Genomic DNA, 24,391 nt, shown 5'->3' with positions numbered 1-24,391 from the left:
CCTACTGAGTACCAAGTTCTTTGAGTTCTGTCTCCTCCTCCTTTAACAGCACAGATGTGGAAAGTCTCCATTAAGGAGGTGGTAGAGACACAAATGGTGCCAATTCAAAAAGATGTGGGATGAAGTCTCTAATTAGAAAATGGAAGTTATTAAAAAAAAAAAACTGAAAGACTCTGGCTGTGATGAACTAGAGCCAATACTGGGCAGAGTTATCTGGTATGTCTCATATATGGCAATCTGGTTTAGGATTGGCTGGAAAGGGCTTAGACAGCAAGTTTAGTGGCTGAAACATGAGGACAGTGCTGGAGAGACTTTTAAGGTCAGTGTCCCACAAATGAGAAGACAAATAGGCTAGAGTGGGCTTTGATGGCAAATCCAGCAATAGAAACATAAGGATAGGGCAGGGTGGACTTCTATGTAAGACACACTGAGCCCGCAAATAGGTGGGAAAATGTGAGATACAAATGCAATAAAATAAATAAAATATATCCCAGAAACATCAAAGAAAGACCATAATCAAGTATATATCACATTCATTGTTGATTTAATTATGAACTGATAATGTGTGAGTATTGGGCAGACTGGCTGGACCGTTCAGGTTTTTAGCTGCTGTCACTTACTATATGTTAACTGTTAGTCCTCTGCTCCCAGGCTAATGCGCAAACCTCAGCTCTGACATAGGCACACGCATCAGATGTCACCTGACCTACTGGTACATGTGTGTGGTGACCTCTCAGCACATAGTGCCAGTGAATTAGAAACAAGTCTTACATGTGTGCACCAGTTTTCCAGCTTCTTTCCTTCCTTGCCTGCAGTACTACATCTCAAACCCAGTGACTGAAAGAGCCAACCAGAATTTTTTTATGCACCATTAAATGCTTGTGGAACTCAGTGGGGACAGGTTAAATTCTTTTTTTTTTTTTTTTAATTTCATATTTACTTTTTTACATTTACATATTTAAAACAAATGTTTTGGAAATCCAGAAAAAAAGTAAGCAAATATATAGATAACATATTTTACATATAGTAAATATATTATTGAAATGTACCATTAATTAGTCCCCAATATCAAAATCTGAATCAAGATACTAGGATATTCAATAAAGAAAAATTAAATCAAATTGCAGAGCAGTTAGGGACAACAGTAACTGACAGCCAACTTTACAGCATATTGCCCTTTTTCTTTAAGTACAATGAATTCCAACAACTTTTGGTGGGGTATAGAATACATAATTAACAGATTCTAAAGATATACATCTGCAAGGAAATTTTAACACAAAAGACCACCTAAATTCAAAACCCTAGATTTATATAAAAGAAATTCTTTTCTCCTTTTCTGCGTATTTCTTGCAATGTCTGGAAAAATCTGAATCTTACCCCCAAGGAAAGAATCATTCAAGAGACAAAAGTAAAGTCGAAATATATTGTTTTTATCTGGTTCCAGAGCAACTGTAACGATTAAGGTTGTTCTTTCAATTACAATCTCAAGAGAGCTTTCCAGGAATTCTGTTAAATTGAGATTAGGATTATCTTGAGTTGAGCCTTTGGAACCCTTTATTCCTGATAGCTACTGGGCCCTCATTATGGGCAGAAGGCCCTCCACTGGGATCTCCAGTATTTCTCTAAAGTATTTCTTAAGCATTTCAACTGCAGGTAGCAATGGGCATTTTGGAAAATTTAAAAACCAAGTTATTCCTACGAGCATTATTTTCCAAACATTCAGTTTTCCTTTCTTGAATATCTCTCTCTCTAATTAGTTCTGAGGTAATATTTTGTAGTGTTTCCCAGTTCCCCCTCAAACTTAACATACGGCTATGGCGGTATTCTCCTCCATTCTCTGTGGCCCCTGTGGGGAAAATTCAGCGCTGGGGTGCTGTAAATAAGGGAGAGCTTAGGGAGACTCCCTCTATGCTGCGCTCCGCTCCCGAAAGAGCAGGGCTGATCGAAACAGAATTCCATCAAACCTGGGAAACGATGCCAAAGCTGTCGAGAGTTGTCTGGCGGGTGGATGGCGTCGAATGCAGGACCACGGAGGTAGGTGCCTCAGTTTTCCCCTTCCGCTTCCCCATCTCTCGGATAGTGAACGGAGCCCACGCATCGGAGTACTCGACAGCCTAAAGCGTCGCTTCCACACTACTGCTCAGAACGCCATCTTGATTCCCAAGCTGGGACAGGTTAAATTATTATGGGGATGGGTATGATTCCAGCAGCGACAGGTAATTTCTGTCCCCATGCACTCTGTAGCTGTTATGAAACAAGGTTCCTGTTGAAGAGACACCTTCTAGAAGATACTTTGAATTCTGTGTATACAGAGCGGAGGAGTAGCCTAATGGGTAGTGCAGTGGACTTTGATCCTGGGGAACCAAGTTAGATTCCCACTGCCACGCCTTGTGACTCTGGCCAAGTCGCTTAACCCTCCATTGCCCCTGGTACAAAATAAGTACCTGAATATATGTAAACCACTTTGAATGTAGTTGCAAAAACCTCACACAGGTGGTATATCAAGTCCCATTTCCCCTATATTTATAAGTATTGATTTCACTTGGACTATGCATTTTTTGTTTAACTTATGAACAGTGCTTTTGTGTTGTTAATAGTTGAGGATATTTTAACATGGTTTTGATATTTATACACAATTATACAATGACTAGCCATTAAGCCTGTAAAAACGGGCGAGTATTGCAGCCCTCCTCTCTCCCCTGGCCTCACCCCGTCCACCGATCCTTACCCCCATATCCAGTGACCCTCCTCTTTCCCTTGGCCTCCCCCTCCCCCATGTCCAGCAACCCTCCTCTGTGCCCTGCTCTCACCCCAAGTCCAGCAGCCATGGCCTCTCCCCCCTGCCCAGCTACCCTCACCACCACTCCCTCCCCCCTCCGTGCCAGGCCCCCTGCACTGACCTGACAGCGCCTCCACACAGAGGTGAGAGGCGCTGTCAGGTCAGTGCAGGGGGCCCGGCCGAGGGGGTGGGGGCTGTTTCACGCGATGTTCCTTTCCAGGCAGCAGCGGCAGCATCCGACAATTCAACTCCATTTCCCTCTCTGTTCCACCCTCTAACGTCTTGACGCGAGGGCAAGACAGAGAGGGAAGTCTGTACTGCGCACTTGCAAGTGAGTATGGTCACTTGCCGTTTATATGTTTGATTATAAGATAAAAGGTGTTTAGTATAGATCCGTTTGGTTTTGCAGATCAGCCAGCTTTGTGTATATTATATATATATATATATATACAGTGGTGGAAATAAGTATTTGATCCCTTGCTGATTTTGTAAGTTTGCCCACTGACAAAGACATGAGCAGCCCATAATTGAAGGGTAGGTTATTGGTAACAGTGAGAGATAGCACATCACAAATTAAATCCGGAAAATCACATTGTGGAAAGTATATGAATTTATTTGCATTCTGCAGAGGGAAATAAGTATTTAATCCCTCTGGCAAACAAGACCTAATACTTGGTGGCAAAACCCTTGTTGGCAAGCACAACGGTCAGACGTCTTCTGTAGTTGATGATGAGGTTTGCACACATGTCAGGAGGAATTTTGGTCCACTCCTCTTTGCAGATCATCTCTAAATCATTAAGAGTTCTGGGCTGTCGCTTGGCAACTCGCAGCTTCAGCTCCCTCCATAAGTTTTCAATGGGATTAAGGTCTGGTGACTGGCTAGGCCACTCCATGACCCTAATGTGCTTCTTCCTGAGCCACTCCTTTGTTGCCTTGGCTGTATGTTTTGGGTCATTGTCGTGCTGGAAGACCCAGCCACGACCCATTTTTAAGGCCCTGGCGGAGGGAAGGAGGTTGTCACTCAGAATTGTACGGTACATGGCCCCATCCATTCTCCCATTGATGCGGTGAAGTAGTCCTGTGCCCTTAGCAGAGAAACACCCCCAAAACATAACATTTCCACCTCCATGCTTGACAGTGGGGACGGTGTTCTTTGGGTCATAGGCAGCATTTCTCTTCCTCCAAACACGGCGAGTTGAGTTCATGCCAAAGAGCTCAATTTTTGTCTCATCTGACCACAGCACCTTCTCCCAATCACTCTCGGCATCATCCAGGTGTTCACTGGCAAACTTCAGACGGGCCGTCACATGTGCCTTCCGGAGCAGGGGGACCTTGCGGGAACTGCAGGATTGCAATCCGTTATGTCGTAATGTGTTACCAATGGTTTTCGTGGTGACAGTGGTCCCAGCTGCCTTGAGATCATTGACAAGTTCCCCCCTTGTAGTTGTAGGCTGATTTCTAACCTTCCTCATGATCAAGGATACCCCACGAGGTGAGATTTTGCGTGGAGCCCCAGATCTTTGTCGATTGACAGTCATTTTGTACTTCTTCCATTTTCTTACTATGGCACCAACAGTTGTCTCCTTCTCGCCCAGCGTCTTACTGATGGTTTTGTAGCCCATTCCAGCCTTGTGCAGGTGTATGATCTTGTCCCTGACATCCTTAGACAGCTCCTTGCTCTTGGCCATTTTGTAGAGGTTAGAGTCTGACTGATTCACTGAGTCTGTGGACAGGTGTCTTTCATACAGGTGACCATTGCCGACAGCTGTCTGTCATGCAGGTAACGAGTTGATTTGGAGCATCTACCTGGTCTGTAGGGGCCAGATCTCTTACTGGTTGGTGGGGGATCAAATACTTATTTCCCTCTGCAGAATGCAAATAAATTCATATACTTTCCACAATGTGATTTTCCGGATTTAATTTGTGATGTGCTATCTCTCACTGTTACCAATAACCTACCCTTCAATTATGGGCTGCTCATGTCTTTGTCAGTGGGCAAACTTACAAAATCAGCAAGGGATCAAATACTTATTTCCACCACTGTATATATATATATATATAACTTATTCCCTTATCAATTATCTATAGCCTGTGTCTTCTCAGGGCCAAGTTAACAGACAGGTTTGCTTGGCCTAAAATAATGGGCCATAAACTCCAAAGCCTCTGTTTCAGATAGGCTCTGAATTAATACAGAGAAGCACTTTCCGTGAAGAAAATGTGTTAAGATATTCAGGGAGATTTGGGATTACAAACAGCAAATAATGGATAATTGGGGAAAAATACCACAGAAGCAGAATTATGTGAAGGTAACCTTAGAGGTCAGAGTTGAAGAATACCAGATAAGAGAGAAAATATAAGGCATTAAGTGATTGGACAAAATTAAGCTTCAGTAATCTGACAAAGCACATCTTGGTCAGATTTGTTAAGCTTCCAGGGAAATACACAGAAAGCCCAGAGCGATTTTATTTTTGTTATATTAAAATTTAGACTGATAAGAATTCAATTTTCTGTAATACTGGGATAAAATAATTTTTATTGTAATAATTTGCTCTCATAAATGTTAGCATTATTATGAGAGAAAAACTAAACTCTGGAATGTTTTGCTTTTGCCAGGCTTTCAGTCTCTTCTGAAGTTGTTTAGCTCCCACTTTAGAGGCGGGGAGGGGGCTATACAAAGGTGTCACTTGGTGGGCCCAGTTTGGTTGCTAATGCCATTTTAACATACAACAATGTATTTTAAAAATGTGATTCTATTTAGTTTTATTCACCCATCATAAACCAACAGAACGGAGAAGATGAAGAGCAAACTATTTAAAAATAGCCCACTATAGCCACATTTCACCAGGGGGGGGGGGGGGGGCAGGCAGGCTGCTTCAGGGGGAGTGACTTGAGCACTATACCAAATTAAGAACTCTACTCACACCATACACGATGAGGCTGATAAACTTTAAACCCTTTATGGGGTTTAGCAGTTCTCTTTTTCTTAGCACTGCTTAGTAAAAACAGGGCTCTAACTTTTTTGTGCACACTAAATGCTAGAGCCATCCACAGGTGTCTTTAGCTTTAGTGCAGCTTAGTAAACAGGGACCCCTAGTCATCAAGCTTACATATCATTAAAACATTAAGGGCCCCTGTTTACTAAGCCACACTAGAGGTGTAGTACTTTTAGCTCACACTACGTAGGCACCCATAACATTCGTATGGGTGCCTACATAGGAATATTATGTAGGCACTAATTTTGTATATGCGCTAAAGACACTAACTAGCACACCTTTGTAAACAGAGCCCTTAAATATTAGTTTAAGCTATGGTAATAGTACTGACATTTTAGCATTAGAATGTAGCCATTTTTACACGTTAAAAATTTGAGCTTTAACCACAACTCATTCAACCAATACAATTTGTCAAAGTTTACAGTCATGCTGCCACATTTTCTTTACAGTACTGAGCTTCTCAGCTCCTGAGATTGATATGTAGCCAATAGCACCTTTGCTCCGAACCCTTCCTTACAAAATGTCTGGACTGTCATTTTGGCCACTGCCATCCTACCTATGCTTTATTATAAAATTCAAATTGTTTACTGAAGTCTACATCACTATGACATTAATAAGCTAGTACCCTGCTTCCCCCCCTCTTAAATGGTAACTTTATAGTGCAAACATTTTTAAACACATGAAAATTGCTGGGTGGTCATAAGTGTAACCTATGACCATGTTTAAAGATAACTCCTTCCACTCAGCACAAATGTAGATAGTAACAAATAAAGCTGTAAAAATTTCATGTTGAAATTACAAGCAGTTGCTAAGGAGAGCAACCCCCCCCCCCCCCCCTCAAGGAGGGTTACTTTTTAGGTCAGCCTGTATACCTACATACAATATAAATTCTATAAGAACAGCCAAGATAGTGTAACATAATATCATAAAGGAGCAGCTAAACAAAAATAAACATGCATAATAAAAACATCCAAATCTTCAGTGAAGGTAAGGACTGCTGTCACTGAGTATTATAACCAAATAAGCCAGCAATTAAATCCAGACACCTAAAAAAGGTATAAAAAGATCCAGTCTGAATCCATGCAGAAAAATTAAAGCTCACATAATTAAAGATAGCACATGAATTAAAAGGCAAGAGATAGCAAAAACAAAGCCTGCCTTACTTAAAAATAAAGCATACCATTTAATACAGAAACTACCCTCCTAGAATTGCATAAAACGGCCAATGGAAGGTTTTGAATTTGACTGTAGCTTTTGCCAGCATTTTACATTTTTAGCAATTCTAGGAGGGCAGTCCCTCCTTTTTCAAATGGTCTGCCACTACTTTTTAATTGTGAGCTTTATTTTGTATATTATTTCAGTGTGGATCTTTTTATACCTGGATTCAGTTGCTATTTGGTTATATTACTCATAGGGTACCAGCAGTCGCTTACCTCCTTGGAGGGGAAGTGTTTTTAGAATCCCCTTCACGTAGCTGTCTGGAATGATTAGTTGAATGATTCACATTCAGCTGACATGAATACTATTTACAGGCTGTTTTACGAGTCATTGCGCATTACTACTACTACTACTACTACTATTTAACATTTCTAGAGCGCTACAAAGTGTACGCAGCGCTGTACAAACACAGAAGAAAGACAGTCCCTGCTCAAAGAGCTTACAATCTAATAGACAAAAAGTAAAGCATTTAAATTTAAAATATTTAAGCAGTCAAGCACAAGAGAACAGTCACAGAAGGACAGAAGATGTTGAAGGGTGGTCAGTGTGATTAGGTGTAACTCTGGTTGGAGTAGTGGGAGAAGGTGATAGAAGAATAGAAATGGGTGAGGTAAAGTAATGAGTGGGTTGATAGGGAGGTTATATAAGACATGTCACTCTAGGGGTGGGTGGGTAGAGGGGTAGGGTGGGTGGAAGCAGGAGAAGGCACTCTCCGCAGCCCATCCGCATTACCTGACCTAGGGACACTAGAGTGATATACTGATGAGACAGGCATTTGAAGATTTGTAGATTTATCCATGTTTTTATTCTTTTGATATCCAACTACTAAATTTCTAGTATTTATCTTAGTAAAGTGGTGGGATAGCCATGTTAGTCCACTTTTAAAAAGGTAATAGAAATAAATCAAAACAAAAAAAGAAAAATACCTTTTTCATTGGACTAAATACATCTTTTGATTAGCTTTCAAAGGTAACCCTTCTTCAGATCAGAAATAAGCAAATGTTGACAAATATCAGAATATAAAGCAAAATAGAAGCATTCCAATGACAGTCTCAGCGGAAATGGGAGAATGGATGTTGGGTAAGAAACAGGGAGGGATGAGACATATGTATGGTAGATAAAAGATAAAGCAGTAGAATTTTATGGTTTATAGTGGGATAGAAAGCCCAGATCTTTGTTGTGCTGGCTGGTGGTTATCAAATTATATCATTTTGACTTCAAAGGTGCTATATTCCTGAATTATCTCGAGTAGAGAGATGTTAGTCCACTTTTAAAGGTAATAGAAATAGGTAATTTGATGCCTAACAGTTACTGCCCCCTGACACATCCTTCCATTGGGCCATTTTAATAAAGCTTGCTCTTCTAACAGTCTAAATCAATATGGAGGTGGGTCTTCAGGTTAGTCACTGCTTAAGTGGAGGTTTGCATTTCATTTCATCCCAATACATAACATTTTCCCCTTTGTGTGCTTGATGTACTTTGCTTATAACAATTTTGAACTATAAAAATTCAAACATGAAGCATGTAATATATTGTATCACTTTAGTTACATTTAATTAAGGCTGAAGTAATCTTGAACCTTCTTGTAGCCTGTCCTCTTCCTAGGAAAGGCTCTGTAGTAAAGCCATTGTAATAAAAATAACTGCCCCAGTTACTCACACAGGAGGAAAAAAATTTGTAATCCATGGATACAGTTCCAACTGCTAGCAATGTGGTCTCACCACAATCAAGCTCTAAAGACTCAGGCAGCTAGAGCAAGCATTTTATATACCCATATCCAGAATAACTACATTTTTTTTTTTGGGGGGGGGGGGGGGGGGGGGGGGAATAGAGGTAGGGCATAATCTTTTATACGTCGCTGGAGGCTATTAGAGTACAAGCCCACTGGGTTTCATATAGATCAGTGGGGTTGGTCCTGGGCTTTAAGGTGGAGATTAGGCCAAGTTAAGGGGGGGGGGGTCCCCTTTTCTGCTCTTCACCTTACAATTGTGGCTCTGGTACAGGACAAACATATTGTATTCTCATAGTTTGATATAGTTTCTTTTGGAGATCAAGATTTAGGGGGTAGCTCCTGATGGGCATTTTATTAGTGGACTTCAGGTTCTCTACACAACTTCAATGAACGTTTGTACACTTGGACTAGGGGAGGTGGGAGATGGGTGGACGGAAGTTGAATTATATTGCTCTTGCTTTGTTGGCTATGGGACAAGTGGTTGTGTACTGAATTTGCTGATTGTTATGTATGGCGGGCTTTACTACATCAATAAAATTATTGAAACAAACTCAGCCAGCATAAAGCTATTTATGAAAAGATTACATTTATTGTATAAGTGTTTACAGCCCCCTCCCATCTCAGTATAACCAGATGGACATGGCATGAACTACTAAAATATATAAATATTAAAAACACAAATGAAGTCACCAAAAATGTCCAAGACTGGTCAATAATTTAAATCTGTTTAGACTTTATATTGCTCTTTAGAAGGACCCAAAGGCTTGCATGCTGAAACACAGCCCATTAGGTCTTATTGCTATAAGAAGATCGAGGTTTCACTGAATATAGATGAATAAAACTACTGTACATCATTATTGGACTGCTTATGCTTGCTCAGTTTTTTTTTTTTTTAGGGGACTTCTAGTTTTTAGCCCCTGAAATACTGAAAACCAACTAATCTAGTAACATCAAGAAAAGGTTGGTTTAGATTTGATTAGAACAACACTTAAGTAATAACACTTTACATAATGATTCTAATAACTAGTGGAAGACTTATTTCTAAAAGCTTGCCACTGAATCTATTATCTAGACAACCACTAAAAATATTTAAAGCCACTAGAAAATTACAATTTTATTTATTGCATTTGTATCCCACATTTTCCCACCTTTTTGCAGGCTCAGTGTGGCTTACAATAAGATATGAATAGAAATGCATTTGTTACAACTTGGTTATGGATTACATTTGATGTGAATATCACACAAAAGCTGCAGAGATTAAGTATCAGTGCCAGTAATTGAATTTGCAAGTTTGTTCATGTTTGAGCTATAATGCAGATGTTTAACCATGAAAGTTAGGGTTTTTCTTTGTCATCTCTAGGGTCAGTGAAAGATTTTTTGTCCTCATCCAGAAACTCATGGAATATTGTTAGTAAATGCAGTTTTCTACCAGGTACTTGTGACCTGGACTAAGCAGTTGGAAGCAGGATACCAGGCTAAATAGACCCCTTGTCTGACCCAGTATGTATCTTATCTTCCATCCACCACAGCCTTTGACTTCTGTAGTGTTAAGTTTGTCCTCTTCACCTACAAATCAGATAGGAAAAAAAATAAAGCTATTTAAAATAAAAGTTAAAGAATGCAGCTATACTAGTCATGTCATATAAACCAACCTAAGTAACCTCAGAAATGGAACGGTAAGAAGTTATATCAGTGTGATTCATATGGCAGAATCAGTATTCATCACTGGTTACAAGACTGGACATCACCTATCTTACTGTCACCATTCTCCCCCTCCCCACACTTTACATAGCATCAAGTTTAGTTTGCTAATTTAGGATCTGCTCATTTTACTATTCAACAGCTAGGCACTGGCTTTCACAGTATGTGGCTTTAAATGACCTCAGGAACAAGCAAATGCCACAAAGGGTTAAGATACTACTAGGCTCCCTGGGAAGTTTCTTCCATGTGACAATGAGAAAAAGGTGCTGTAGCACTGATTCAGTGAAGGACCAGCTAGATGGTAGCTTCTAATGTGTGTGTTTCCATACTACGCCTGCAAAGCAAAAGAACTGCTTCTTTGTATAACTTTTAACCCTGTTTGAAGATGAATGAGTTTACATTATTGTAGAATACAGACATATGCAAGGGATCTCTTCCTACAAGCCCTTGAGTTCTCATACTAAACCATTTGGATCAGTATTAAAACAGAAGACTTACACAACATAGAAATCCTCTGGAGGCCTAGGAATAAAGAGAGTTAAGTTAGAATGTTACCATAATTCTTCATATTTATACATTACTGTAGTCTGCATCAGCACTGGGTCATTTTTATCCTCAGAGAGGCAAGTCAGAGACCTGATTCTACAGTTCATCATATACAGAATGTAACAGGGAGAAGGGATAAGCAGGGTTGTTTTTTTTAATAAATGCAACTTTGGGAAAATAGGCTAGTTTCAATGACTCTTGGGAAGAATATGTCAATGACTACTAATGTCTAAAGTGCTACTAGACATATGCAGCGCTATACACTTGAACATAAAGAAAGATTGTAGTCCCTGCCCTACAGAGCTTACAATCTAATTAGGACAAACAAGAGATAAGGGAATATTAAAGTGGGAATGATAGAATAAGGGTTAGGAGTTAAAAGCAGCATCAAAAAGGTGGGCTTTTAGCTTAGATTTTAAGACAGCCAGAGATGGAGCTTGACGTACCGGCTCAGGAAGTCTATTCCAGGCATATAGTGCAGCAAGATAAAAGGAACGGAGTCTGGAGTTAGCAGTGGAGGAGAAGGGTGCAGATAGATTTACCCAGTGAACGAGTTCCTGGGGAGGCATGTAGGGAGAGATGAGAGTGGAGAGGTACTGAGGAGCTGCAGAGCGAATGCACTTATAGGTCAATAAGGAGTTTGAACTGTATGTGGAAACAGATAGGAAGCCAGTGAAGTGACTTGAGGAGAGGGCTAATATGAGCATAACACTGGTGGAATTTAGTCATGCAGCAGAATTTTGAACAGATTGAAGAGGAGAGAGATGGCTAAGTGAGACCTATGAGAAGCAAGTTGCAATAGTCTAAGCGAGAGGTGATAAGTGTAGATGAGGGTTCTGGTAGTGTGCTCAGAAAGGAAAGGGCAAATTTTGGTATTATAGGAGAAAAACGACAGGTTTTAGCAGTCTGCTGAATATGTAGAGAATGAGAGAAAAGAGATGAAGATGACCCCAAGGTTACGAGCTGAGACAGGGAGGATGAGAGTGTTATCCAGAGAAAGAGAGAACAGGGGAAGAGGAGAGATTGGTTTAGGGGAAAGATAAGAAGCTCAGTCTTGGTCATGTTTAGTTTCAGATGGCGCTGAGACATCCAGGCAGCAATGTCAGACAGGAAAGCTGATACTTTGGCCTGGATTCCTGCTGAGATTTCTGGTGTGGAGAGGTAGATCTAGGAGTCAACAGTGTAAAGATGATACTGAAAACCATGAGATGAGATCAGAGTACCGAGGGAAGAACTATAGATGGAGAAAAGAGGTCCCAGGATAGATCTCTGGAGGTACACTGACAGTGGGATAGAAATAGAGAAGGATCCACTAAAGTATACATTAAAGGTGTGCTGGGAGAGAAGAAAACCAGGAAAGAACAGAGCCTGAAATCCAAGTGAGGACAGCGTATCAAGGAGTAGGCTTTGATCAACAGTGTCAAATGCAGCAGATAGATTAAGAATGAGGATAGAATAGAGACCTTTGGATCTGGCCAGGAACAGGTCATTGGAGCCTTTAGCAAGCACTGTTTCAGTTGAAGAGGGTGAAAGCCAGATTGAAGTGGATCAAGAATAGCTTGAGATGAAAAGTCAAAACAGTGGTGAGCACATTCAAGTATCTTGGCTAGGAAAGGGAGGCTGGAGATGGGGTAAAACCAAATTTACTTGTATGGGTCCCTGCAGTAGTTGTACTCAACAGCTATGTTCTCTGACTTCTGACAAAAGACAGAGGTTGAAAAATATGGAAGGTCTTTGAAGCAGGGAACCCTATTGAATAAGGCCTTCATGACCTATTTTAGGCCCAGATGCACAAAACTTTAGTGACCCTTTATCGAAGAAATTGCCAACCGTTGCATGTACTAAAGCCCATTTTTCGAGGACCGTAGCAGCTAACAAAAATGGAATGCAGATGAGCAATTAGTGTAGAAACCCTTTTGAAATGGCATTCACTAATGTTTTCCGATTGGTTTAACAAAGGAAAACGCTGAGAAATCTAACAAGAGGTCTGTACCTCTCGTTAGGGCTCTCCGGCTAAAAACTCTAATGTAGAACTTAAAATAAAAAAAAATAAAAAAAAAAGAACAAGGGGGGGGGGGAAAACACGTGCCAGAGGCATCCTTTGATGCCCCAGGTCGCCGCTGCTCCCGCTCCAAGCAATCCAGAAGTTAAAAAATAAAGGACCGGGAGGGGGCAAAGGCGGTCGTCAGGAGCGTCCTGTTTGAACGGCCTTGCCCCCCCACCACGTCCGAGATCGCCGCTGCTCCCCGCATTATAAATTTAAAAAGCAAAATGAAGAAATCCTTACTTTAGAAGCCCCGGCCGGCCCCCCCTCCATTCCTCTCTACTCTTCTGTCAACCCCACAGCTCTGCCTCCTGACACCCTCCGCCCTGTGCCCCACCTCTGCGGGTCGTCGCCGCCATTCCCCCCCTCCATCGGGCCCCCCTCCCTCTTACCGGGCCCGTGCAGCGCCTCTCACCTCTACGTGAAGGTGCTGCACGCCAAGATCAGCTGACGCCTCTGTCTTCGCATCTCTCTCCTTTTGGGCCCGCCCCCGTCTGATGTAAGTAACCAACATTGGTTATTAACGGTAGACAAGGGCGGGCCCAGGAGCAAAGGAGGACGTCCTTTCCTCTTAGGCCTGCCCTTGTCTGACGTAAGTAACCTACGTTGGTTACTTACGTCAGACGGGGGCGGGCCCAAAAGGAGAGACGCGAAGGAAGAATGAGCGAAGACAGAGGCGTCAGCTGATTTCTTGCCCGTGCAGCGCCTTCACATAGAGGTGAGAGGCGCTGCACGGGCCCGGTAAGATGGAGGGGGGAATGGTGGCAACAACCCGCGGAGGAGACGGGGCACAGGGCGGAGGGTGTCAGGAGGCGGAGCTGTGGGTTGGTTGGTTTCACTGCCAGCGCTGCGACTTGAGGTAAAAGATTTAAACCCCCCCCCCCCCCCCCCAGGATGGCAGGAATGAAAGGAGGGTTGTTTGGGAGCTGAGGGCAGGTAGGTGGGATCTGAGAGCTGCCTGCAGGTGAACCGCCCGGGAAGCAGTGGCTTGGGTGACAGCAGGTGAGGGAGGGAGGTGGGGAAATCTCGAATCAGGACTATTTTTTCCAAATGGAATTGATAAATCATGAATTGGACAGCACTATTTCATACATTCCAGAATAGATACAACCGTCAACATACCTAGGATCAAATGATGCATGGGAAATTTTAGCCTTTCTATTCAGCATAGCCTGGGGAAAAAAATGGATTGATCAATGCATCTACAACTCCCCAAATGCACTTAGATGCAGGTAGCTCTAGGGTGGTATACACATTCCTGGCATTTGACAACTGCCTTCTAACAAAAAGTAGCTATTATGAAGCATTGGATATGAAACTTACTCAAGTTAACAAGGGGTCAGCTTAGTTTTTAGATGTACTACTGCTGAACAGCATAAGTGCTTTAAGAATCTCAAAGGTTTGTTAAGACTACTACTATCTGGTCTTGCTGATTATGACTACATTCATCAAGTCAAATTATGTGCAAGAGAATTGCACAACTAAACTGGTTCATTTTATGCCCTGTTAAGCATCCCTGTGGCAGCTACAGATGTGTACAAGCATAAAGTAGGTAAATATTGCTACTTTTATAACTCTGCTTAAGAGACCTGGAGGATGCATCAGATAGGAGCGAAAGATTAATTCTTCATAGATCAGCTGAACTATGTTTTCATCATGTACATCCTCTGTTTCACAAAAAAACAGTGTAGCTCACCCTTTATATACAAAAACTCACTCCTGCCAATGTTCAGTCTATTTCATGCATATACTTACCAAATTAACCTTTTACATCACTAACTGAATCTTCAAGTTCAGCAGAAACTCCGGTTAGGCAAAGTTTCCTTCTCCCATCTAGTGTTATTAGCTGCACTGGCTAGAAACAGAGAGTTTGGTTACCAACTACACAGCACACTAAGTATCACTTCAAGATACCCAATTTTGGTTTTCTCCCAAAAATGGCAGTATAAGAAGCATTCAATGCAGAGGATCTGTAGCCTAGAGCAGTTTGGTTTCCTGTCCATCTCTAATGTAAGTGGATATAGGGTATGATACATACCTGTAGCAGTTGTTCTCCGAGGACAGCAGGCTGATTGTTCTCACGACTGGGTTGACGTCCGCGGCAGCCCCCACCAACCGGAAGAAGCTTCGCGGGACGGTCGGCACGCAGGCCACGCCCACCGCGCATGCGCGGCCGCCTTCCCGCCCGTGCGCGACCGCTCCCGCCAGTTGAATGACAAGCAATAAAATATGAAACACAACTCCAAAGGGGAGGAGGGAGGGTAGGTGAGAACAATCAGCCTGCTGTCCTCGGAGAACAACTGCTACAGGTATGTATCATACCCTTTCTCCGAGGACAAGCAGGCTGCTTGTTCTCACGACTGGGGTATCCCTAGCTCTCAGGCTCACTCAAAACAATAACCCAGGTCAATTGAACCTCGCAACGGCGAGGGTACAACAGAAATTGACCTACGAAGAACAACTAACAGAGTGCAGCCTGACCAGAATAAATTCGGGTCCTGGAGGGTGGAGTTGGATTTACACCCCAAACAGATTCTGCAACACCGACTACCCGAACCGACTGTCGCGTCGGGTATCCTGCTGGAGGCAGTAATGAGATGTGAATGTGTGGACAGATGACCACGTCGCAGCCTTGCAGATCTCTTCAATAGTGGCTGACTTCAAGTGGGCCACCGACGCTGCCATGGCTCTGACACTATGAGCCGTGACATGACCCTCAAGAGCCAGCCCAGCCTGGGCGTAAGTGAAGGAAATGCAATCTGCTAGCCAATTGGAGATGGTGCGTTTCCCGACAGCGACCCCTAGCCTGTTAGGGTCGAAAGAAATAAACAATTGGGCGGACTGTCTGTTGGGCTGCGTCCGCTCCAAGTAGAAGGCCAATGCTCTCTTGCAGTCCAATGTGTGCAACTGACGTTCAGCAGGGCGGGTATGCGGCCTGGGGAAGAATGTTGGCAAGACAATTGACTGGTTAAGATGGAACTCCGACACCACCTTCGGCAGGAACTTTGGGTGAGTGCGGAGCACTACTCTGTTGTGATGAAATTTAGTATATGGAGCATGAGCTACTAGGGCTTGAAGCTCACTGACCCTACGAGCTGAAGTAACTGCCACCAAGAAAATGACCTTCCAGGTCAAGTACTTCAGATGGCAGGTATTCAGTGGCTCAAAAGGAGGTTTCATCAGCTGGGTGAGGACGACGTTGAGATCCCATGACACAGTAGGAGGCTTGATAGGGGGCTTTGACAAAAGCAAGCCTCTCATGAATCGAACGACTAAAGGCTCTCCAGAGATGGCTTTACCTTCCACACGATAATGGTAAGCACTAATCGCACTAAGGTGATTCCTTACTGAGTTGGTCTTGAGGCCAGACTCTGATAAGTGCAGAAGGTATTCAAGCAGGTTCTGTGCAGGGCAAGAACGAGGTTCTAGGGCCTTGCTCTCACACCAAACGACAAACCTCCTCCACTTGAAAAAGTAACTCTTTTTAGTGGAATCCTTCCTAGAGGCAAGCAAGACCCGGGAGACACCCTCAGACAGACCCAACGCAGCGAAGTCTACGCCTCAACATCCAGGCCGTGAGAGCCAGGGATTGAAGGTTGGGGTGCAGCAACGCTCCGTCGTTCTGCGAAATGAGAGTCGGAAAACACTCCAATCTCCACGGTTCTTCGGAGGACAACTCCAGAAGAAGAGGGAACCAGATCTGACGGGGCCAAAAGGGCGCTATCAGAATCATGGTGCCGCGGTCTTGCTTGAGCTTCAGTAAGGTCTTCCCCACCAAAGGTATGGGAGGATAAGCATACAGGAGGCCGGTCCCCCAATGAAGGAGAAAGGCATCTGACGCTAGCCTGCCGTGTGTCTGAAGTCTGGAACAGAACAGAGGCAGCTTGTGGTTGGTCTGAGAGGCGAAAAGATCCACCGAGGGGGTGCCCCACTCTCGGAAGATCTTGCGTACCACTCTGGAATGGAGCGACCACTCGTGCGGTTGCATGACTCTGCTCAGTCTGTCGGCCAGACTGTTGTTTACGCCTGCCAGGTACGTGGCTTGGAGAAGCATGCCGAACAGACACGCCCAACGCCACATACCGACGGCTTCCTGACACAGGGGGCGAGATCCGGTGCCCCCCTGCTTGTTGACGTAATACATTGCAACCTGATTGTCTGTCCGAATTTGGATAATTTGGCAGGACAGCCGATCTCTGAAAGCCTTCAGTGCGTTCCAGATCGCTCGGAGCTCCAGGAGGTTGATCTGCAGATCCTTTTCCTGGAGGGACCACAGACCCTGGGTGTGAAGCCCATCGACATGGGCTCCCCACCCCAGGCGAGATGCATCCGTCGTCAGCACTTTCGTGGGCTGCGGAATTTGGAATGGACGTCCCAGGGTCAAATTGGTCCGTATGGTCCACCAGAGCAGTGAAGTGCGGCAACTGGTGGAGAGGCGGATGACATCCTCTAGATTCCCGGTGGCTTGGAACCACTGGGAAGCTAGGGTCCATTGAGCAGATCTCATGTGGAGACGAGCCATGGGAGTCACATGAACTGTGGAGGCCATATGACCCAGAAGTCTCAACATCTGCCGAGCTGTGATCTGCTGAGACGCTCTGGTCTGCGAAGCCAGGGCCAAGAGATTGGTGGCCCTCGCTTCGGGAAGGTAGGCCTGAGCAGTCTGGGAATTCAGCAGTGCTCCTATGAATTCCAGAGACTGAGTTGGCTGGAGATGGGACTTTGGGTAATTTATCACAAACCCTAGCAGCTCCAGAAGTTGAATAGTGCACTGCATGGACCGGAGGGCTCCTGCCTCCGAGGTGTTCTTGACCAGCCAATCGTCGAGATATGGGAACACGTGCACCCCCAGCTTGCGTAGGTAGGCCGCTACCACCACGAGGCACTTTGTAAACACTCGTGGGGCAGAGGCGAGCCCAAAGGGCAGCACACAATACTGAAAGTGCCGTGCGCCCAGGCGGAATCTGAGATACTGTCTGTGAGCTGGCAGTATCGGGATGCGAGTGTATGCGTCCTTTAAATCCAGGGAACATAGCCAATCGTTTTTCTGAATCATTGGCAAAAGGGTGCCCAAGGAAAGCATCCTGAACTTTTCTTTGATCAGGAATTTGTTCAGGCCTCTCAGGTCTAGGATGGGACGCATCCCCCCTGTTTTCTTTTCCACAAGGAAGTACCTGGAATAGAATCCCTGCCCTTCCTGCCCGGGTGGTACGGGCTCGACCGCATTGGCGCTGAGAAGGGCGGAGAGTTCCTCTGCAAGTACCTGCTTGTGATGGGAGCTGAAAGACTGAGCTCCCAGAGGACAATTTGGAGGCAGGGAGGTCAAATTCAGGGCGTATCCGCACCGCACTATTTGGAGAACCCACTGGTCGGAGGTTATGAGAGGCCACCTTTGGTGAAAGAATTTTAACCTCCCTCCGACCGGCAGGTCGTCCGGTACGGACACTTGTAGGGCGGCTATGTTCCCGTGGATCCAGTCAAAAGCCCGTCCCCGGCTTTTGCTGTGGAGGCGCAGGGGGCTGCTTAGGCGCACGCTGTTGACGGGAACGAGCGCGCTGGGGCTGTCCCTGTGCCTGACGAGGCCTTCGGGCCGGCTGGTTGTACCTACGCTTCGCAAAAGAATAGGGTGCAGCCTGCCGAGCCCGGGGAAAAACGCCCGCCCGCGGGGGCGGGTGCTGAAGGCGCCCGGTGGGAGAGCTTGTCGAGAGCGGTTTCCCGCTGATGCAGTTGGTCAACCATCTGCTCGACCTTCTCGCCAAAAATATTATCCCCCCGGCAAGGGACGTCAGCCAGTCTCTGCTGGGTGCGGTTGTCCAGGTCAGAGGCACGCAGCCATGAGAGCCTGCGCATCACTATACCTTGGGCCGCAGCACGAGATGCCACGTCACAGGTATCAAAAATCCCCCTGGACAGGAACTTTCTGCACGCCTTCAGCTGCCTGACCACCTCCTGATATGGCCTGGACTGCTCCGGCGGGAGCTTATCGACCAGGTCCGCCAGCTGTTGCACATTGGTCCGCATGTGGATGCTCATATAGAGCAGGTAAGATTGGATGCGGGTCACGAGCATGGAGGATTGGTAGGCCTTCCTCCCAAATGAGTCCAGAGTGCGAGACTCCCGCCCCGGGGGCGCCGAGGCGGTATCCCTCGAACTCCGTGCCCTCTTGAGAGCAGAATCCACGACCGCTGAGTCATGGGGCAACTGGGGCCGCATGAGCTCTGGGTCAGAGTGGATCCTGTACTGGGACTCTGCTTTCTTGGGAATGGTGGGGTTAGTTAGTGGTCGCACCCAGTTCCGAAGCGTCTCCTTCAGGACATTGTGCAGCGGTACCGTGGAGGACTCTCTAGGTGGTGATGGATAGTCGAGGACCTCGAGCATCTCGGCCCTCGGCTCTTCCACAGAGACCACGGGAAAGGGAATGCTTATAGACATATCCCGCACAAAGGAGGCAAAGGAGAGACTCTCAGGAGGTGAGAGCTTCCTCTCCGGTGACGGCGTGGGGTCCGAGGGAAGGCCCGTAGACTCCTCTGAGGAGAAATATCTCGGGTCTTCCTCTTCCCCCCATGAGTCCTCATCCTCGGTATCGGACATTAGCTCATGTAGCTGAGTCCGGTACCGGGCCCGGCTCGACGTCGAGGCACCGAGGCCTCGGTGTCGTCGAGCGGTGGACTCCCGCGCCGGCGGGGACGGAGCTCCCTCCATCGACGTCGACGGGGACTCCACCTGCGTGGCGGTCGAGACCGGCACCGCAAGCGGCGGCGGTGTCGACAGCCCCGGCGCCGGGCTAGAGCTCGCCGGCGCCACAGTCATCGGCGCCGGGGGCGCAAGCACCCCCGACGCCGGCACAGCCTGGCGCATCAGCCCTTCCAGGATCCCCGGAAGGATGGCTCTGAGGCACTCGTCCAGGCCCGCTGCCGGGAAAGGCGGTGGGGCCGGTAAGGGTGTCGGTGCCGGAAGCTGCTGGGGGCCAGGAGACGGCACCGAGGTGCCGGAACCCCGACGCGTCGGGACCTCCCCACCGACGGAGATCTCTCCTCTCTGCGATGACGCTTCGGCGTCGACTCCCCTTCAGGGTGCACCGAGGGCTCCCGGTGACGGCGCTTCTTGTCTTTTTTTCCGGTGCACGTCACCGCGCCGGAGGGCATGGAGGAGGAGGAGGTCGATCCCCCTCGGTCTCGAGGTACCAGGGTCCGACAGGGTTCGGTCCCGTGGCTCACGAGCTGAGGGAGTGACCGGGGCCGACAGCCCACGCGGCCTCTCAACCCCACTCTCACCGGCGGACCGGCGGGCCGACGGGACCTGTTCTCCTGGGGTCGCTGCCGATGTCTCGGGCATCGATACCGGTACCGAAGATCCGGCCTTCGATACCGATGCCGTCGAGGTCGACGTCGAGGGGCCGGCGCAAGTTCCAAAAAGACAGTCCCGCAGAACTTGCCTCGCAACCTGAGTCCGTTTCCGGAGACCGAGACACAGCGCGCACGACTTGAGATTGTGCTCCGGCCCGAGGCACTGGAGGCACCAAGCGTGGGTGTCGGTCTGCGAGATCGGCCGGCCGCAGCGACCACACTTTTTAAATCCACTCGGGACCTTCGAGGACATCGACGGAAAAATCGCGTCGGCGAAGTCAAAGTCGGCAATGGTGGCTAAAATCACACCACGAAAAAACCAGCCGACCGAGCGGCCACTAGGCCGCAACGAGGCGTCCCCGCTGGAAGCGAGGGAAAGGGGAGCGCGTGCTCCACACGCGCAGTCTTTTTTTTTTTTTTTTTAAAAGAAAAGATAATAAAAGGAAGTTAAATTAAATTAACGAAGCGCGATCCGCGTATACGCGATCGCAAGAATCCGGCGGCTGAAGTAGAGAGAGCGGCAAAGCACGACTCTCTCCAGGCGCGGAAAAAAAGGAACTGGCGGGAGCGGTCGCGCACGGGCGGGAAGGCGGCCGCGCATGCGCGGTGGGCGTGGCCTGCGTGCCGACCGTCCCGCGAAGCTTCTTCCGGTTGGTGGGGGCTGCCGCGGACGTCAACCCAGTCGTGAGAACAAGCAGCCTGCTTGTCCTCGGAGAACACATGAATATCATGTGTATGCACTCTTGAGTAACAGCCTAGGTCAATCACTATCTAGGTAAGTCGCTGGCCAGATTCAGCCTACTACTATTCCACTACCCTCCCCAGCGTCCATAGAACACAGCCCACAGTTTGAGTCCTCCTGTCACAACCCTAACTGGCCTTATAGTATAGAATCTGTCAGAAAGAGGAAATTCTATGAAAACTTCCTGCCCGTTTCCCTCAAGTTACAAGGAATTTACTCCCTTTCACAAGTAAATAAATAAAAAGGAAAGTTACCCGAGCAAAAGTTCATGAGGTTACAGCTCCAAAAACGTACAACCTAAAAGGAAAAATTCAAATTTTAGAGTCTATTTTAATTATTTTTGCCAAAACAAAACTATTAGTATCATGAAGCCTCAGTGTTGATGATTTTCAGAAATCTTTTCTGTCCACTACTCTTAAATTGTACATCACGGGCTTCAGTAAGATATGTACACTGAAGACTATCCAATTTATTTACACCAATTTTTCAAATGTTAAATTGTGGGAAAAAGATTCATGACCTTCATATAATTTAATTCAAAGAGAAACAGGTTACTAGATTCTTGGCTTTAGGTATATTCAACCCCCTTCACTGCCCCCCCAAGTCTTAAAAATTTCCACCATTAAAAACCTTTACTTACCAGTTTATATTCAACCAACAGCATACACCTTCAAAAAGGCCTTGAAGAGCAAAACTGAATAAAACCAAATTACTCATTAGTTTTCACAATAGTTTCACATTTCCAAACTTGTCTGATCAATGCATAAATCAATTTGGTCTGTTCTGGGCAGGAACAACTTCTTTAAAGTTGGGAACGCTCACTAGTCTTATCAAGGAGCTATTTTTTTTAAATCCAGTTAATACAGAGTATCCTCCCATCATCTCAGCATTTATGAAAGGTAACAGTACTGCATACCTGTACAGACTTGGTAGTTGACAGCATTTTGGGGCCAGAAAGGACAAACTTCAGATAACCCTGCATTAGCTTCATACTATATAAATGTAAAATAGCATGCCTTATTTGAAGCTTAAATATTGCCAGACACTAAGGGTAATTTAAAAAGTCATTTTTGTACATGTGGTCATGTCTAAGTGACCCATTAATGCCAAACCCTATAGATGTATGTGCATAGACATGAAGGCACACACTTTACCAGCAGGTAGAGAATGGCATGGGGACAAAGTTTGTCCCCATCCCCACAGGCCCTGTAATGGATAACAGATTTACTGTAGTGTGTATTGCTATTGCAAATTTTCTTTACAATTTCAGGAACAAATCAGGGCTGGTGGTGGGATGTGGGGATAGTGCTGGGCAGAATTATACGGTCTGTGCCCTGAAAGACAGGTACAAATCAAAGGTAAGGTATACACAAAAAATGGCACATGTTAGTTTATCTTGTTGGGCAGACTGGGTGGACCGTGCAGGTCTTTTTTTGCATCTACTATGTTACTATGTAAAATGTGAGAGGTAGGCACACAGAATGTGACAAGTCTTAAGAGGGACACTGCTTGAAAAGAACAAATTCCATTTACTACATTGTGTACAAATGTTTCTATGCTACTGAGCTACTTCCCCCACAAAAGTGCATAGCTACATTTTGGAGACTTTATAGAATCCCTTATTAACTTTGGCATCTTCACTTATTTTACTCCCCATATCAAGTTTGGTCCCATTCTGTTATGTTGTTTTGTTATTCTGCCACTCTCCTCCCCCCCCCCCCCCCCATATACACACACACACAATTCCTTTTCAGTATCTTCAGGTTTCAATAAAGGTTCCATACCACACCAAGGGCTGCCAACTTAAAGGCTACCCAACCAAAAAGTGGGAAAACTAAAAGCACCATACCCCCCCCCCCCCAGCCTAGTGTCAGAACAGAAAACACTATTTAACACGGTAAGCTGTTCACTTTAATGCATATAGCAATCAGTTTGTGGGTTACTGCTCTAATGCATTCCATTGTAATGTTTCAGTGCAATATCCACAATGAAACCATTGCACATTGCTCAATTAACACCTACAGAAAGAAAACCAAGCTAATGCCACATTAATGCTTTGTACATCAGCACCTAGGATTTGCACACAGGTCTCCCTAGTTTTCAGCCTACTGCTTGCTACTAAAAGCACTAGCGTCAAACTGAGTAGCACTTTTATTGGTTGCAGCACTACAGCCCTGCCATCCACGGAGAAAAAAAAAAAAAAAAAAAAAAAAAAGACACTCGTTCATGTTTCTTATATTTGTTATATTAAGTAGCCAAGTCGGAACAAATAAGGGCCATAATATTTTATGCAAAAACCATGCCTCAACGCTATTCCAACATCTAGTACTTACCAACAAATAAGTTGCTCTCGGGTCTTTTTCCACGACACCATCATTCTCTAATAAATAAGAGTAAGAAAATACATCAGGGTGTGTCAGAAGCTACGGTCTTAAGTGAATGGATTCAGAGTTCTAAGTTACCACCTAAACGTAAAATAAAAAGGCGGATTAAAAATTATTCTCTTAGTCTATTAAGAATAGCAAATAATGGTCATCACAGTGGCACAGCCGACATCCAAGACAGAACACGTCGAACAACCGACCATTTACCCAACTGTATTTTAAAACAACTTTTATCCTAAATAAGCTAAGGCACCCCTCTCACATAAAGCAACTTATTGCTATGTGTTATTACGAACATCTACAGCGCAAGCCTAGAAAACAGAAAAACGAGATTATAAAAGTCAAAAGAGGTACTAAACAAGAATGAACTTCCGCGCAATATCAGTTATTCCTGTCTTACTCGGAACTCACAGACATTCAGCCAACATACACCAGCCCTACGACTCATTAATTTAAACCCGTGGGACCAAATCCTGCGTTATAGCCAAACTCAAAAAGCAGACTAGGAGCAAGGCCCAACCGCCAGTCACGCAATCCACCTCCATCCTCCTCACCCTTGCTTCCAAAACACCCCAATCACCTCCCACACTATATTACCTTACAAAACAACAACCGCCCACCACAAATTACAGCGAAACAGGCATAAGAACCATTCAGCCCAAAATACTAACCCCCAACATACAACCACAAGGCGAAGGAGGAAAGACAGAGAAAACACACGAGGTCGCCTTATATCGTCCCCGGAGGTGACATCATAGCTACCCACACATAGGCGTGGCTGCCGGGAGACAGGCAGGAAGCCTGACCCAAGGATGTTACATACAACTGGAGGCGGGGAGACTAGCCCGTTATAGGAAGCCAGTAGGTGGAGCTTGCGACCGTTTTAGTACACCCAAAACAATAGCA

General features: G+C 45.5%; 1 long non-coding RNA gene and 3 other non-coding genes across 8 annotated transcripts; all 4 read right to left on the bottom strand.

The window, feature by feature from the left end:
- Positions 1-9,872: 9,872 nt before the first annotated feature.
- Positions 9,873-24,243, bottom strand: LOC115472714. Of its 5 annotated transcripts, XR_003942547.1 has the most exons (9): positions 24,083-24,199; positions 23,435-23,481; positions 22,018-22,093; positions 21,742-21,795; positions 21,356-21,398; positions 14,769-14,868; positions 14,136-14,185; positions 10,922-10,945; positions 9,873-10,288 (listed from the first exon to the last, which is right to left on the bottom strand). It is a non-coding gene; the product is annotated as an uncharacterized LOC115472714 (long non-coding RNA). The 5 variants fall into 5 exon arrangements; XR_003942546.1 differs by lacking the exons at positions 22,018-22,093; positions 24,083-24,199 and adding an exon at positions 24,206-24,243; XR_003942545.1 differs by lacking the exon at positions 22,018-22,093 and having other exon boundaries at positions 24,157-24,205.
- LOC115473622 lies at positions 10,381-10,453 on the bottom strand. Its single transcript, XR_003942714.1, has one exon. It is a non-coding gene; the product is annotated as a small nucleolar RNA SNORD47 (small nucleolar RNA).
- On the bottom strand, positions 14,607-14,680 carry LOC115473630. Its single transcript, XR_003942722.1, has one exon. It is a non-coding gene; the product is annotated as a small nucleolar RNA snR60/Z15/Z230/Z193/J17 (small nucleolar RNA).
- On the bottom strand, positions 21,471-21,537 carry LOC115473597. Its single transcript, XR_003942694.1, has one exon. It is a non-coding gene; the product is annotated as a small nucleolar RNA SNORD75 (small nucleolar RNA).
- Positions 24,244-24,391: the final 148 nt, after the last annotated feature.

This window comes from Microcaecilia unicolor, chromosome 6, assembly GCF_901765095.1.
Source record: "Microcaecilia unicolor chromosome 6, aMicUni1.1, whole genome shotgun sequence".
Taxonomy (NCBI): Eukaryota; Metazoa; Chordata; class Amphibia; order Gymnophiona; family Siphonopidae; genus Microcaecilia; species Microcaecilia unicolor.
The sequence above is the reverse complement of the archived record's forward strand: the minus strand, read 5'-3'. Positions and strand labels throughout refer to the sequence as shown.